The 15629-nt window shown below is 46.3% G+C and overlaps 7 non-coding genes across 7 annotated transcripts; all 7 read right to left on the bottom strand.

Moving 5' to 3' along the window:
• Positions 1-239: 239 nt before the first annotated feature.
• LOC130315725 (U2 spliceosomal RNA) lies at positions 240-430 on the bottom strand. The gene has a single exon (XR_008863170.1). It is a non-coding gene; the product is annotated as a U2 spliceosomal RNA (small nuclear RNA).
• Positions 431-2513: 2083 nt separating this feature from the next.
• Positions 2514-2704, bottom strand: LOC130315726 (U2 spliceosomal RNA). Its single transcript, XR_008863171.1, has one exon. It is a non-coding gene; the product is annotated as a U2 spliceosomal RNA (small nuclear RNA).
• Positions 2705-4797: 2093 nt separating this feature from the next.
• LOC130315728 (U2 spliceosomal RNA) lies at positions 4798-4988 on the bottom strand. Its single transcript, XR_008863173.1, has one exon. It is a non-coding gene; the product is annotated as a U2 spliceosomal RNA (small nuclear RNA).
• A 2099-nt stretch (positions 4989-7087) lies between these two features.
• Positions 7088-7278, bottom strand: LOC130315732 (U2 spliceosomal RNA). The gene has a single exon (XR_008863177.1). It is a non-coding gene; the product is annotated as a U2 spliceosomal RNA (small nuclear RNA).
• A 2089-nt stretch (positions 7279-9367) lies between these two features.
• Positions 9368-9558, bottom strand: LOC130315729 (U2 spliceosomal RNA). The gene has a single exon (XR_008863174.1). It is a non-coding gene; the product is annotated as a U2 spliceosomal RNA (small nuclear RNA).
• A 2099-nt stretch (positions 9559-11657) lies between these two features.
• Positions 11658-11850, bottom strand: LOC130315735 (U2 spliceosomal RNA). Its single transcript, XR_008863179.1, has one exon. It is a non-coding gene; the product is annotated as a U2 spliceosomal RNA (small nuclear RNA).
• Positions 11851-13965: 2115 nt separating this feature from the next.
• On the bottom strand, positions 13966-14161 carry LOC130315736 (U2 spliceosomal RNA). Its single transcript, XR_008863180.1, has one exon. It is a non-coding gene; the product is annotated as a U2 spliceosomal RNA (small nuclear RNA).
• Positions 14162-15629: the final 1468 nt, after the last annotated feature.

Consider the following 15629-nt stretch of genomic DNA (forward strand, 5'->3'; position numbering starts at 1 on the left):
GTGTGCTGGCTACTCAAATGATCCAATTAAGGAGGCCATTTAGTCAGCAGCAGCAGAAGTCCTGTGCCTGGACGCTCCAACAGCGGCCAGACACAAGCAGAAGCAGAAGCAGCAGCAGCACCACCTTTTGTTTTTTGGCTGCAGCAGCAGCAGCAGCAAGGCCCACAGGGCTGGCTAGCTGGCTAGCCAGCAAGCAGGTAGCAATGAAAGTAGGAATCTTTCTTTTTAACCCTGTAAGGGGGTGGTGCACTGTACCCGAAGATACTGCCATATCGGGTCAATGCATAGGGCGACGGAAGCAAGCTTCGAAATCGGCCCCCGTTCTCAAAAATCCATTTAATATATGGTCCCCAGATAGGGGACGTATCAGATATTAAACTGATAAGAACAGATACTACACTTGATCTTAGCCAAAAGGCCGAGAAGCGATAACCGTGAAAGGGGCGGGCCCAACAAGGTCCCCTTCATGGGCACTATCACTGCTTGCTGTCAGGGAGGCTGCCAGACAATTTTCCATGCACACTCTGGGCTGGGGGGCAGTCAACCACCAGTACACACAGCAGAACCTAAACCCATACCATTATTGCTAAGCAGCAAGACAGGGGCCCATTGCACTCCCACGGGGCCTTTTTAAATGCAATCCATAACCCGGATTTGCCAGGAACCCTTCTTACTCCTCCTACTTGCATGTGACACTGGGCTTAGGATCTGCATAGGAAACACACACACAAGCACACACCTACCTTTGTTGCCTGCAGATGCCTCCTTGGCTGTCCCCAAACGGTATCAAACCAACACCCACGGGAAGCTGTAAGCATAGAGGACATGCCTGCACCCCATTGGACTTACCTGTGTGGGTTAAACCCGGGTTATTTGACAACCTATGGCGGTGATGGTTCTGCTCAGGCAGAGCAGTGCTGATGCTCCTCATAAAGCTGTCGCTGCTGTGAAGGTTCTAGGTGACATCACAAATCCCTATGGTTACATACACAACAAAGCTGGGTTGTTGTTGTTTACACTCTGCAAGGCCTGTGGAAGTGAGTGACATCATAGCACTGTAGTTCTGAGGGTTCTAGATGGATGCAACAATCTCCTGTTGCTTCTATGAAGGCCATAATAGACGACATCACCAAACAGCTCCATAGTCACATACACAGCAAAGGAGAGATGTTGTTTACACCTAGTGATGTCAGTGGTATTGAGTGACATCACAGCACAGTGCTAAGGCTCCTGGGCCTGGACACAGCAGCGGCTGCAATATCTCAACGGAGAATACGTTTATATATATGTGTGTGTGTGCGCGTATATATATATATATATATATATATATATATATATATATATATTTCTCCGCCGAAATCACTTTTAAACCCATTTCCACCTTTTTTTCCCTTCTCTTCCTCTTACTTTTTTTTCACGTTTTTTTACGTTTTTCTCCTTTTCGCCTCTTTTCTGGGCGTATTATTCTTCTTTTTCTTCTTTTTTTTCGTCTAATGCATACCCCATCAGTGCAGCAATGCTTATTCAATACCGCCAGCAGATGGAGACACTGGGGGATAATTTTCTAAGGATTTATACTGATTTTTCCTGTCTGAATTTGTCGCACAGAAAGTTGCAGGCCAAATATGTGTGACATTTCTGCGACTTTAGCTTCTAGAGCATTTTTACAACATTATACATAGGTGCTGAATACATAAAAAGCGACTGTTCAGCGACAGACAAGTCGCATCGGCTGAAAGTAGGCCAGAATGTCAGTCCATGTTGGAGCAGGTTTAGATACAGTCTAAAGCATAGATCTCAAAGTCTGTGCACAGAATTTAGCAAGGGCCTCGCACCTTCTGATGCATCAGGTAGGTGCACAATAGCATAGCCTAACCCTCTGTACTTTGGTCTATATTGATGCGGGACATAGACAGCCAGCTGATGACCAATCCATTAGTGCAATGGATGGCTGGAAGCATTTGTCTTTGCCTTTGCAATACCACAGAAGCAATGCATGGTCAATGTACAGCAATGACACACCTGTGTGAACAGCCAGGAGACCCCCCCCCCCATGTTATGTTACATAGTTACATAGTTAGTACGGTCGAAAAAAGACATATGTCCATCAAGTTCAACCAGGGAATTAAGGGGTAGGGGTGTGGCGCGATATTGGGGAAGGGATGAGATTTTATATTTCTTCATAAGCATTAATCTTATTTTGTCAATTAGGAACATTCAGCACCCACCCGCTATCAAGGCAGCTGCCTATCATGTCATGCCCTACCTGCACAGGTGTGCTGGCTACTCAAATGATCCAATTAAGGAGGCCATTTAGTCAGCAGCAGCAGAAGTCCTGTGCCTGGACGCTCCAACAGCGGCCAGACACAAGCAGAAGCAGAAGCAGCAGCAGCACCACCTTTTGTTTTTTGGCTGCAGCAGCAGCAGCAGCAAGGCCCACAGGGCTGGCTAGCTGGCTAGCCAGCAAGCAGGTAGCAATGAAAGTAGGAATCTTTCTTTTTAACCCTGTAAGGGGGTGGTGCACTGTACCCGAAGATACTGCCATATCGGGTCAATGCATAGGGCGACGGAAGCAAGCTTCGAAATCGGCCCCCGTTCTCAAAAATCCATTTAATATATGGTCCCCAGATAGGGGACGTATCAGATATTAAACTGATAAGAACAGATACTACACTTGATCTTAGCCAAAAGGCCGAGAAGCGATAACCGTGAAAGGGGCGGGCCCAACAAGGTCCCCTTCATGGGCACTATCACTGCTTGCTGTCAGGGTGGCTGCCAGACAATTTTCCATGCACACTCTGGGCTGGGGGGCAGTCAACCACCAGTACACACAGCAGAACCTAAACCCATACCATTATTGCTAAGCAGCAAGACAGGGGCCCATTGCACTCCCACGGGGCCTTTTTAAATGCAATCCATAACCCGGATTTGCCAGGAACCCTTCTTACTCCTCCTACTTGCATGTGACACTGGGCTTAGGATCTGCATAGGAAACACACACACAAGCACACACCTACCTTTGTTGCCTGCAGATGCCTCCTTGGCTGTCCCCAAACGGTATCAAACCAACACCCACGGGAAGCTGTAAGCATAGAGGACATGCCTGCACCCCATTGGACTTACCTGTGTGGGTTAAACCCGGGTTATTTGACAACCTATGGCGGTGATGGTTCTGCTCAGGCAGAGCAGTGCTGATGCTCCTCATAAAGCTGTCGCTGCTGTGAAGGTTCTAGGTGACATCACAAATCCCTATGGTTACATACACAACAAAGCTGGGTTGTTGTTGTTTACACTCTGCAAGGCCTGTGGAAGTGAGTGACATCATAGCACTGTAGTTCTGAGGGTTCTAGATGGATGCAACAATCTCCTGTTGCTTCTATGAAGGCCATAATAGACGACATCACCAAACAGCTCCATAGTCACATACACAGCAAAGGAGAGATGTTGTTTACACCTAGTGATGTCAGTGGTATTGAGTGACATCACAGCACAGTGCTAAGGCTCCTGGGCCTGGACACAGCAGCGGCTGCAATATCTCAACGGAGAATACGTTTATATATATGTGTGTGTGTGCGCGTATATATATATATATATATATATATATATATATATATATATATATATATTTCTCCGCCGAAATCACTTTTAAACCCATTTCCACCTTTTTTTCCCTTCTCTTCCTCTTACTTTTTTTTCACGTTTTTTTACGTTTTTCTCCTTTTCGCCTCTTTTCTGGGCGTATTATTCTTCTTTTTCTTCTTTTTTTTCGTCTAATGCATACCCCATCAGTGCAGCAATGCTTATTCAATACCGCCAGCAGATGGAGACACTGGGGGATAATTTTCTAAGGATTTATACTGATTTTTCCTGTCTGAATTTGTCGCACAGAAAGTTGCAGGCCAAATATGTGTGACATTTCTGCGACTTTAGCTTCTAGAGCATTTTTACAACATTATACATAGGTGCTGAATACATAAAAAGCGACTGTTCAGCGACAGACAAGTCGCATCGGCTGAAAGTAGGCCAGAATGTCAGTCCATGTTGGAGCAGGTTTAGATACAGTCTAAAGCATAGATCTCAAAGTCTGTGCACAGAATTTAGCAAGGGCCTCGCACCTTCTGATGCATCAGGTAGGTGCACAATAGCATAGCCTAACCCTCTGTACTTTGGTCTATATTGATGCGGGACATAGACAGCCAGCTGATGACCAATCCATTAGTGCAATGGATGGCTGGAAGCATTTGTCTTTGCCTTTGCAATACCACAGAAGCAATGCATGGTCAATGTACAGCAATGACACACCTGTGTGAACAGCCAGGAGACCCCCCCCCCCCCCCATGTTATGTTACATAGTTACATAGTTAGTACGGTCGAAAAAAGACATATGTCCATCAAGTTCAACCAGGGAATTAAGGGGTAGGGGTGTGGCGCGATATTGGGGAAGGGATGAGATTTTATATTTCTTCATAAGCATTAATCTTATTTTGTCAATTAGGAACATTCAGCACCCACCCGCTATCAAGGCAGCTGCCTATCATGTCATGCCCTACCTGCACAGGTGTGCTGGCTACTCAAATGATCCAATTAAGGAGGCCATTTAGTCAGCAGCAGCAGAAGTCCTGTGCCTGGACGCTCCAACAGCGGCCAGACACAAGCAGAAGCAGAAGCAGCAGCAGCACCACCTTTTGTTTTTTGGCTGCAGCAGCAGCAGCAGCAAGGCCCACAGGGCTGGCTAGCTGGCTAGCCAGCAAGCAGGTAGCAATGAAAGTAGGAATCTTTCTTTTTAACCCTGTAAGGGGGTGGTGCACTGTACCCGAAGATACTGCCATATCGGGTCAATGCATAGGGCGACGGAAGCAAGCTTCGAAATCGGCCCCCGTTCTCAAAAATCCATTTAATATATGGTCCCCAGATAGGGGACGTATCAGATATTAAACTGATAAGAACAGATACTACACTTGATCTTAGCCAAAAGGCCGAGAAGCGATAACCGTGAAAGGGGCGGGCCCAACAAGGTCCCCTTCATGGGCACTATCACTGCTTGCTGTCAGGGAGGCTGCCAGACAATTTTCCATGCACACTCTGGGCTGGGGGGCAGTCAACCACCAGTACACACAGCAGAACCTAAACCCATACCATTATTGCTAAGCAGCAAGACAGGGGCCCATTGCACTCCCACGGGGCCTTTTTAAATGCAATCCATAACCCGGATTTGCCAGGAACCCTTCTTACTCCTCCTACTTGCATGTGACACTGGGCTTAGGATCTGCATAGGAAACACACACACAAGCACACACCTACCTTTGTTGCCTGCAGATGCCTCCTTGGCTGTCCCCAAACGGTATCAAACCAACACCCACGGGAAGCTGTAAGCATAGAGGACATGCCTGCACCCCATTGGACTTACCTGTGTGGGTTAAACCCGGGTTATTTGACAACCTATGGCGGTGATGGTTCTGCTCAGGCAGAGCAGAGTGCTGATGCTCCTCATAAAGCTGTCCGCTGCTGTGAAGGTTCTAGGTGACATCACAAATCCCTATGGTTACATACACAACGAAGCTGGGTTGTTGTTGTTTACACTCTGCAAGGCCTGTGGAAGTGAGTGACATCATAGCACTGTAGTTCTGGAGGGTTCTAGATGGATGCAACAATCTCCTGTTGCTTCTATGAAGGCCATAATAGACGACATCACCAAACAGCTCCATAGTCACATACACAGCAAAGGAGAGATGTTGTTTACACCTAGTGATGTCAGTGGTATTGAGTGACATCACAGCACAGTGCTAAGGCTCCTGGGCCTGGACACAGCAGCGGCTGCAATATCTCAACGGAGAATACGTTTATATATATGTGTGTGTGTGCGCGTATATATATATATATATATATATATATATATATATATATATATATATTTCTCCGCCGAAATCACTTTTAAACCCATTTCCACCTTTTTTTCCCTTCTCTTCCTCTTACTTTTTTTTCACGTTTTTTTACGTTTTTCTCCTTTTCGCCTCTTTTCTGGGCGTATTATTCTTCTTTTTCTTCTTTTTTTTCGTCTAATGCATACCCCATCAGTGCAGCAATGCTTATTCAATACCGCCAGCAGATGGAGACACTGGGGGATAATTTTCTAAGGATTTATACTGATTTTTCCTGTCTGAATTTGTCGCACAGAAAGTTGCAGGCCAAATATGTGTGACATTTCTGCGACTTTAGCTTCTAGAGCATTTTTACAACATTATACATAGGTGCTGAATACATAAAAAGCGACTGTTCAGCGACAGACAAGTCGCATCGGCTGAAAGTAGGCCAGAATGTCAGTCCATGTTGGAGCAGGTTTAGATACAGTCTAAAGCATAGATCTCAAAGTCTGTGCACAGAATTTAGCAAGGGCCTCGCACCTTCTGATGCATCAGGTAGGTGCACAATAGCATAGCCTAACCCTCTGTACTTTGGTCTATATTGATGCGGGACATAGACAGCCAGCTGATGACCAATCCATTAGTGCAATGGATGGCTGGAAGCATTTGTCTTTGCCTTTGCAATACCACAGAAGCAATGCATGGTCAATGTACAGCAATGACACACCTGTGTGAACAGCCAGGAGACCCCCCCCCCCCCCCCCATGTTATGTTACATAGTTACATAGTTAGTACGGTCGAAAAAAGACATATGTCCATCAAGTTCAACCAGGGAATTAAGGGGTAGGGGTGTGGCGCGATATTGGGAAGGGATGAGATTTTATATTTCTTCATAAGCATTAATCTTATTTTGTCAATTAGGAACATTCAGCACCCACCCGCTATCAAGGCAGCTGCCTATCATGTCATGCCCTACCTGCACAGGTGTGCTGGCTACTCAAATGATCCAATTAAGGAGGCCATTTAGTCAGCAGCAGCAGAAGTCCTGTGCCTGGACGCTCCAACAGCGGCCAGACACAAGCAGAAGCAGAAGCAGCAGCAGCACCACCTTTTGTTTTTTGGCTGCAGCAGCAGCAGCAGCAGCAAGGCCCACAGGGCTGGCTAGCTGGCTAGCCAGCAAGCAGGTAGCAATGAAAGTAGGAATCTTTCTTTTTAACCCTGTAAGGGGGTGGTGCACTGTACCCGAAGATACTGCCATATCGGGTCAATGCATAGGGCGACGGAGAGCAAGCTTCGAAATCGGCCCCCGTTCTCAAAAATCCATTTAATATATGGTCCCCAGATAGGGGACGTATCAGATATTAAACTGATAAGAACAGATACTACACTTGATCTTAGCCAAAAGCCGAGAAGCGATAACCGTGAAAGGGGCGGGCCCAACAAGGTCCCCTTCATGGGCACTATCACTGCTTGCTGTCAGGGAGGCTGCCAGACAATTTTCCATGCACACTCTGGGCTGGGGGGCAGTCAACCACCAGTACACACAGCAGAACCTAAACCCATACCATTATTGCTAAGCAGCAAGACAGGGGCCCATTGCACTCCACGGGGCCTTTTTAAATGCAATCCATAACCCGGATTTGCCAGGAACCCTTCTTACTCCTCCTACTTGCATGTGACACTGGGCTTAGGATCTGCATAGGAAACACACACACAAGCACACACCTACCTTTGTTGCCTGCAGATGCCTCCTTGGCTGTCCCCAAACGGTATCAACCAACACCCACGGGAAGCTGTAAGCATAGAGGACATGCTGCACCCCATTGGACCTTACCTGTGTGGGTTAAACCCGGGTTATTTGACAACCTATGGCGGTGATGGTTCTGCTCAGGCAGAGCAGGTGCTGATGCTCCTCATAAAGCTGTCGCTGCTGTGAAGGTTCTAGGTGACATCACAAATCCCTATGGTTACATACACAACAAGCTGGGTTGTTGTTGTTTACACTCTGCAAGGCCTGTGGAAGTGAGTGACATCATAGCACTGTAGTTCTGAGGGTTCTAGATGGATGCAACAATCTCCTGTTGCTTCTATGAAGGCCATAATAGACGACATCACCAAACAGCTCCATAGTCACATACACAGCAAAGAGAGATGTTGTTTACACCTAGTGATTGTCAGTGGTATTGAGTGACATCACAGCACAGTGCTAAGGCTCCTGGGCCTGGACACAGCAGCGGCTGCAATATCTCAACGGAGAATACGTTCATATATATGTGTTGTGTGTGCGCGTATATATATATATTATATATATATATATATATATATATATATATATTTCTCCGCCGAAATCACTTTTAAACCCATTTCCACCTTTTTTTCCCTTCTCTTCCTCTTACTTTTTTTTTCACGTTTTTTTACGTTTTTCTCCTTTTCGCCTCTTTTCTGGGCGTATTATTCTTCTTTTTCTCTTTTATTTTCGTCTAATGCATACCCCATCAGTGCAGCAATGCTTATTCAATACCGCCAGCAGATGGAGACACTGGGGGATAATTTTCTAAGGATTTATACTGATTTTTCCTGTCTGAATTTGTCGCACAGAAAGTTGCAGGCCAAATATGTGTGACATTTCTGCGACTTTAGCTTCTAGAGCATTTTTACAACATTATACATAGGTGCTGAATACATAAAAAGCGACTGTTCAGCGACAGAGCAAGTCGCATCGGCTGAAAGTAGGCCAGAATGTCAGTCCATGTTGGAGCAGGTTTAGATACAGTCTAAAGCATAGATCTCAAAGTCTGTGCACAGATTTAGCAAGGGCCCTCGCACCTTCTGATGCATCAGGTAGGTGCACAATAGCATAGCCTAACCCTCTGTACTTTGGTCTATATTGATGCGGGACATAGACAGCCAGCTGATGACCAATCCATTAGTGCAATGGATGGCTGGAAGCATTTGTCTTTGCCTTTGCAACTACCACAGAAGCAATGCATGGTCAATGTACAGCAATGACACACCTGTGTGAACAGCCAGGAGACCCCCCCCCCCCATGTTATGTTACATAGTTACATAGTTAGTACGGTCGAAAAAAGACATATGTCCATCAAGTTCAACCAGGGAATTAAGGGGTAGGGGTGTGGCGCGATATTGGGGAAGGGATGAGATTTTATATTTCTTCATAAGCATTAATCTTATTTTGTCAATTAGGAACATTCAGCACCACCCGCTATCAAGGCAGCTGCCTATCATGTCATGCCCTACCTGCACAGGTGTGCTGGCTACTCAAATGATCCAATTAAGGAGGCCATTTAGTCAGCAGCAGCAGAAGTCCTGTGCCTGGACGCTCCAACAGCGGCCAGACACAAGCAGAAGCAGAAGCAGCAGCAGCACCACCTTTTGTTTTTTTGGCTGCAGCAGCAGCAGCAGCAAGGCCCACAGGGCTGGCTAGCTGGCTAGCCAGCAAGCAGGTAGCAATGAAAGTAGGAATCTTTCTTTTTAACCCTGTAAGGGGGTGGTGCACTGTACCCGAAGATACTGCCATATCGGGTCAATGCATAGGGCGACGGAAGCAAGCTTCGAAATCGGCCCCCGTTCTCAAAAATCCATTTAATATATGGTCCCCAGATAGGGGACGTATCAGATATTAAACTGATAAGAACAGATACTACACTTGATCTTAGCCAAAAGGCCGAGAAGCGATAACCGTGAAAGGGGCGGGCCCCAACAAGGTCCCCTTCATGGGCACTATCACTGCTTGCTGTCAGGGAGGCTGCCAGACAATTTTCCATGCACACTCTGGGCTGGGGGGCAAGTCAACCACCAGTACACACAGCAGAACCTAAACCCATACCATTATTGCTAAGCAGCAAGACAGGGGCCCATTGCACTCCCCACGGGGCCTTTTTAAATGCAATCCATAACCCGATTTGCCAGGAACCCTTCTTACTCCTCCTACTTGCATGTGACACTGAGGCTTAGATCTGCATAGGAAACACACACACACAGCACACACCTACCTTTGTTGCCTGCAGATGCCTCCTTGGCTGTCCCCAAACGGTATCCAACCAACACCCACGGGAAGCTGTAAGCATAGAGGACATGCCTGCACCCCATTGGACTTACCTGTGTGGGTTAAACCCGGGTTATTTGACAACCTATGGCGGTGATGGTTCTGCTCAGGCAGAGCAGTGCTGATGCTCCTCATAAAGCTGTCGCTGCTGTGAAGGTTCTAGGTGACATCACAAATCCCTATGGTTACATACACAACAAAGCTGGGTTGTTGTTGTTTACACTCTGCAAGGCCTGTGGAAGTGAGTGACATCATAGCACTGTAGTTCTGAGGGTTCTAGATGGATGCAACAATCTCCTGTTGCTTCTATGAAGGCCATAATAGACGACATCACCAAACAGCTCCATAGTCACATACACAGCAAAGGAGAGATGTTGTTTACACCTAGTGATGTCAGTGGTATTGAGTGACATCACACAGCACAGTGCTAAGGCTCCTGGGCCTGGACACAGCAGCGGGCTGCAATATCTCAACGGAGAATACGTTTATATATATGTGTGTGTGTGCGCGTATATATATATATATTATATATATATATATATATATATATTTTCTCCGCCGAAATCACTTTTAAACCCATTTCCACCTTTTTTTTCCCTTCTCTTCCTCTTACTTCTTTTTTTCACGTTTTTTTACGTTTTTCTCCTTTTCGCCTCTTTTCTGGGGCGTATTATTCTTCTTTTTCTTCTTTTTTTTCGTCTAATGCATACCCCATCAGTGCAGCAATGCTTATTCAATACCGCCAGCAGATGGAGACACTGGGGGATAATTTTCTAAGGATTTATACTGATTTTTCCTGTCTGAATTTGTCGCACAGAAAGTTGCAGGCCAAATATGTGTGACATTTCTGCGACTTTAGCTTCTAGAGCATTTTTACAACATATATACATAGGTGCTGATACATAAAAAGCGACTGTTCAGCGACAGACAAGTCGCATCGGCTGAAAGTAGGCCAGAATGTCAGTCCATGTTGGAGCAGGTTTAGATACAGTCTAAAGCATAGATCTCAAAGTCTGTGCACAGAATTTAGCAAGGGCCTCGCACCTTCTGATGCATCAGGTAGGTGCACAATAGCATAGCCTAACCCTCTGTACTTTGGTCTATATTGATGCGGGACATAGACAGCCAGCCTGATGACCAATCCATTAGTGCAATGGATGGCTGGAAGCATTTGTCTTTGCCTTTGCAATACCACAGAAGCAATGAGCATGGTCAATGTACAGCAATGACACACCTGTGTGAACAGCCAGGAGACCCCCCCCCCCATGTTATGTTACATAGTTACATAGTTTAGTACGGTCGAAAAAAAGACATATGTCCATCAAGTTCAACCAGGGAATTAAGGGGTAGGGGCTGTGGCGCGATATTGGGGAAGGGATGAGATTTTATATTTCTTCATAAGCATTAATCTTATTTTGTCAATTAGGAACATTCAGCACCCACCCGCTATCAAGGCAGCTGCCTATCATGTCATGCCCTACCTGCACAGGTGTGCTGGCTACTCAAATGATCCAATTAAGGAGGCCATTTAGGTCAGCCAGCAGCAGAAGTCCTGTGCCTGGACGCTCCAACAGCGGCCAGACACAAGCAGAAGCAGAAGCAGCAGCAGCACCACCTTTTGTTTTTTGGCTGCAGCAGCAGCAGCAGCAAGGCCCACAGGGCTGGCTAGCTGGCTAGCCAGCAAGCAGGTAGCAATGAAAGTAGGAATCTTCTTTTTAACCCTGTAAGGGGGGTGGTGCACTTGTACCCGAAGATACTGCCATATCGGGTCAATGCATAGGGCGACGGAAGCAAGCTTCGAAATCGGCCCCCGTTCTCAAACAATCCATTTAATATATGGTCCCCAGATAGGGGACGTATCAGATATTAAACTGATAAGAACAGATACTACACTTGATCTTAGCCAAAAGGCCGAGAAGCGCATAACCGTGAAAGGGGCGGGCCCAACAAGGGTCCCCTTCATGGGCACTATCACTGCTTGCTGTCAGGGAGGCTGCCAGACAATTTTCCATGCACACTCTGGGCTGGGCGAGGCAGTCAACCACCAGTACACACAGCAGAACCTAAACCCATACCATTATTGCTAAGCAGCAAGACAGGGGCCCATTGCACTCCCACGGGGCCTTTTTAAATGCAAGTCCATAACCCGGATTTGCCAGGAACCCTTCTTACTCCTCCTACTTGCATGTGACACTGGGCTTAGGATCTGCATAGGAAACACACACACAAGCACACACCTACCTTTGTTGCCTGCAGATGCCTCCTTGGCTGTCCCCCAAACGGTATCAAACCAACACCCACGGGAAGCCTGTAAGCATAGAGGACATGCCTGCACCCCATTGGACTTACCTGTGTGGGTTAAACCCGGGTTATTTGACAACCTATGGCGGTGATGGTTCTGCTCAGGCAGAGCAGTGCTGATGCTCCTCATAAAGCTGTCGCTGCTGTGAAGGTTCTAGGTGACATCACAAATCCTATGGTTACATACACAACAAAGCTGGGTTGTTGTTGTTTACACTCTGCAAGGCCTGTGGAAGTGAGTGACATCATAGCACTGTAGTTCTGAGGGTTCTAGATGGATGCAACAATCTCCTGTTGCTTCTATGAAGGCCATAATAGACGACATCACCAAACAGCTCCATAGTCACATACACAGCAAAGGAGAGATGTTGTTTACACCTAGTGATGTCAGTGGTATTGAGTGACATCACAGCACCAGTGCTAAGGCTCCTGGCCTGGACACAGCAGCGGCTGCCAATATCTCAACGGAGAATACGTTTATATATATGTGTGTCGTGTGCGCGTATAATATATATATATATATATATTATATCTATATATATATATATATATATTTCTCCGCCCGAAATCACTTTTAAAACCCATTTCCACCTTTTTTTCCCTTCTCTTCCTCTTACTTTTTTTTCACGTTTTTTTACGTTTTTCTCCTTTTCGCCTCTTTCTGGGCGTATTATTCTTCTTTTTTCTTCTTTTTTTTCGTCTAATGCATACCCCATCAGTGCAGCAATGCTTATTCAATACCGCCAGCAGATGGAGACACTGGGGGATAATTTTCTAAGGATTTTATACTGATTTTTCCTGTCTGAATTTGTCGCACAGAAAGTTGCAGGCCAAATATGTGTGACATTTCTGCGACTTTAGCTTCTAGAGCATTTTTACAACATATATACATAGGTGCTGAATACATAAAAAGCGACTGTTCAGCGACAGACAAGTGCGCATCGGCTGAAAGTAGGCCAGAATGTCAGTCCCATGTTGGAGCAGGTTTAGATACAGTCTAAAGCATAGATCTCAAAGTCTGTGCACAGAATTTAGCAAGGGCCTCGCACCTTCTGATGCATCAGGTAGGTGCACAATAGCATAGCCTAACCCTCTGTACTTTGGTCTATATTGATGCGGGACATAGACAGCCAGCTGATGACCAATCCATTTAGTGGCAATGGATGGCTGGAAGCATTTGTCTTTGCCTTTGCAATACCACAGCAAGCAATGCATGGTCAATGTACAGCAATGACACACCTGTGTGAAACAGCCAGGAGACCCCCCCCCCCCATGTTATGTTACATAGTTACATAGTTAGTACGGTCGAAAAAAGGACATATGTCCATCAAGTTCAACCAGGGAATTAAGGGTAGGGGTGTGGCGCGAATATTGGGGAAGGGATGAGATTTTATATTCTTCATAAGCATTAATCTTATTTTGTCAATTAGGAACATTCAGCACCCACCCGCTATCAAGGCAGCTGCCTATCATGTCATGCCCTACCTGCACAGGTGTGCTGGCTACTCAAATGATCCAATTAAGGGAGGCCATTTAGTCAGCAGCAGCAGAAGTCCTGTGCCTGGACGCTCCAACAGCGGCCAGACACAAGCAGAGCAGAAGCAGCAGCAGCACACCACCTTTTGTTTTTTGGCTGCAGCAGCAGCAGGCAGCAAGGCCCACAGGGCTGGCTAGCTGGCCTAGCCAGCAAGCAGGTAGCAATGAAAGTAGGAATCTTTCTTTTTAACCCTGTAAGGGGGGTGGTGCACTGTACCCGAAGATACTGCCCATATCGGGTCAATGCATAGGCGACGGACGGAAGCAGCTTCGAAATCGGCCCCCGTTCTCAAAAATCCATTTTAACATATGGTCCCCAGATAGGGGACGTATCAGATATTAAACTGACTAAGAACAGATACTACACTTGATCTTAGCCAAAAGGCCGAGAAGCGATAACCGTGTGAAAGGGGCGGGCGCCAACAAGGTCCCCTTCATGGGCACTATCACTTGCTTGCTGTCAGGGAGGCTGCCAGACCAATTTTTCCAGGCACACTCTGGGCTGGGGGGCAGTCAACCACCAGTACACACAGCAGAACCTAAACCCATACCATTATTGCTAAGCAGCAAGACAGGGGCCTCATTGCACTCCCACGGGGCCTTTTTAAATGCAATCCATAACCCGGATTTGCCAGGAACCCTCTTACTCCTCCTACTTGCATGTGACACTGGGCTTAGGATCTGCATAGGAAACACACACACAAGCACACACCTACCTTTGTTGCCTGCAGATGCCTCCTTGGCTGTCCCCAAACGGTATCAAACCAACACCCACGGGAAGCTGTAAGCATAGAGGACATGCCTGCACCCCATTGGACTTACCTGTGGTGGGTTAAACCCGGGTACTCTTGACAACGCTATGGGCGGTGATGGTTCTGCTCAGGCAGAGCAGTGCTGATGCTCCTCATAAAGCTGGTCGCTGCTGTGAAGGTTCTAGGTGGACATCACAAATCCCTATGGTTACATACACAACAAAGCTGGTTGTTGTTGTTTACACTCTGCAAGGCCTGTGGAAGTGAGTGACATCATAGCACTGTAGTTCTGAGGGTTCTAGATGGATGCAACAATCTCCTGTTGCTTCTATGAAGGCCATAATAGACGACATCACCAAACAGCTCCATAGTCACATACACAGCAAAGGAGAGATGTTGTTTACACCTAGTGATGTCAGTGGTATTGAGTGACATCACAGCACAGTGCTAAGGCTCCTGGGCCTGACACAGCAGCGGCTGCAATATCTCAACGGAGAATACGTTCTATATATATGTGTGTGTGTGCGCGTATATATATATACTATACTATATATATATATTTCTCCGCCGAAATCACTTTTAAACCCATTTCCACCTTTTTTTCCCTTCTCTTCCTCTTACTTTTTTTTCACGTTTTTTTACGTTTTCTCCTTTTCGCCTCTTTTCTGGCGTATTATTCTTCTTTTTCTTCTTTTTTTTCGTCTAATGCATAGCCCATCAGTGCAGCAATGCTTATTCAATACCGCCAGCAGATGGAGACACTGGGGGATAATTTTCTAGAGGATTTATACTGATTTTTCCTGTCTGAATTTGTCGCACAGAAAGTTGCAGGCCAAATATGTGTGACATTTCTGCGACTTTAGCTTCTAGAGCATTTTTACAACATTATACATAGGTGCCTGAATACATAAAAAGCGACTGTTCAGCGACAGACCAAGTCGCATCGGCTGAAAGTAGCCGCCAGAATGTCAGTCCATGTTGGAGCAGGTTTAGATACAGTCTAAAAGCATAGATCTCAAAGTCTGTGCACAGAATTTCTAGCAAGGCCTCGCACCTTCTGATGCATCAGGTAGGGGCACAATAGCATAGCCTAACCCTCTGTACTTTGCGTCT

The sequence above is a fragment of the Hyla sarda genome, unplaced genomic scaffold, assembly GCF_029499605.1.
Source record: "Hyla sarda isolate aHylSar1 unplaced genomic scaffold, aHylSar1.hap1 scaffold_1887, whole genome shotgun sequence".
Taxonomy (NCBI): domain Eukaryota; kingdom Metazoa; phylum Chordata; class Amphibia; order Anura; family Hylidae; genus Hyla; species Hyla sarda.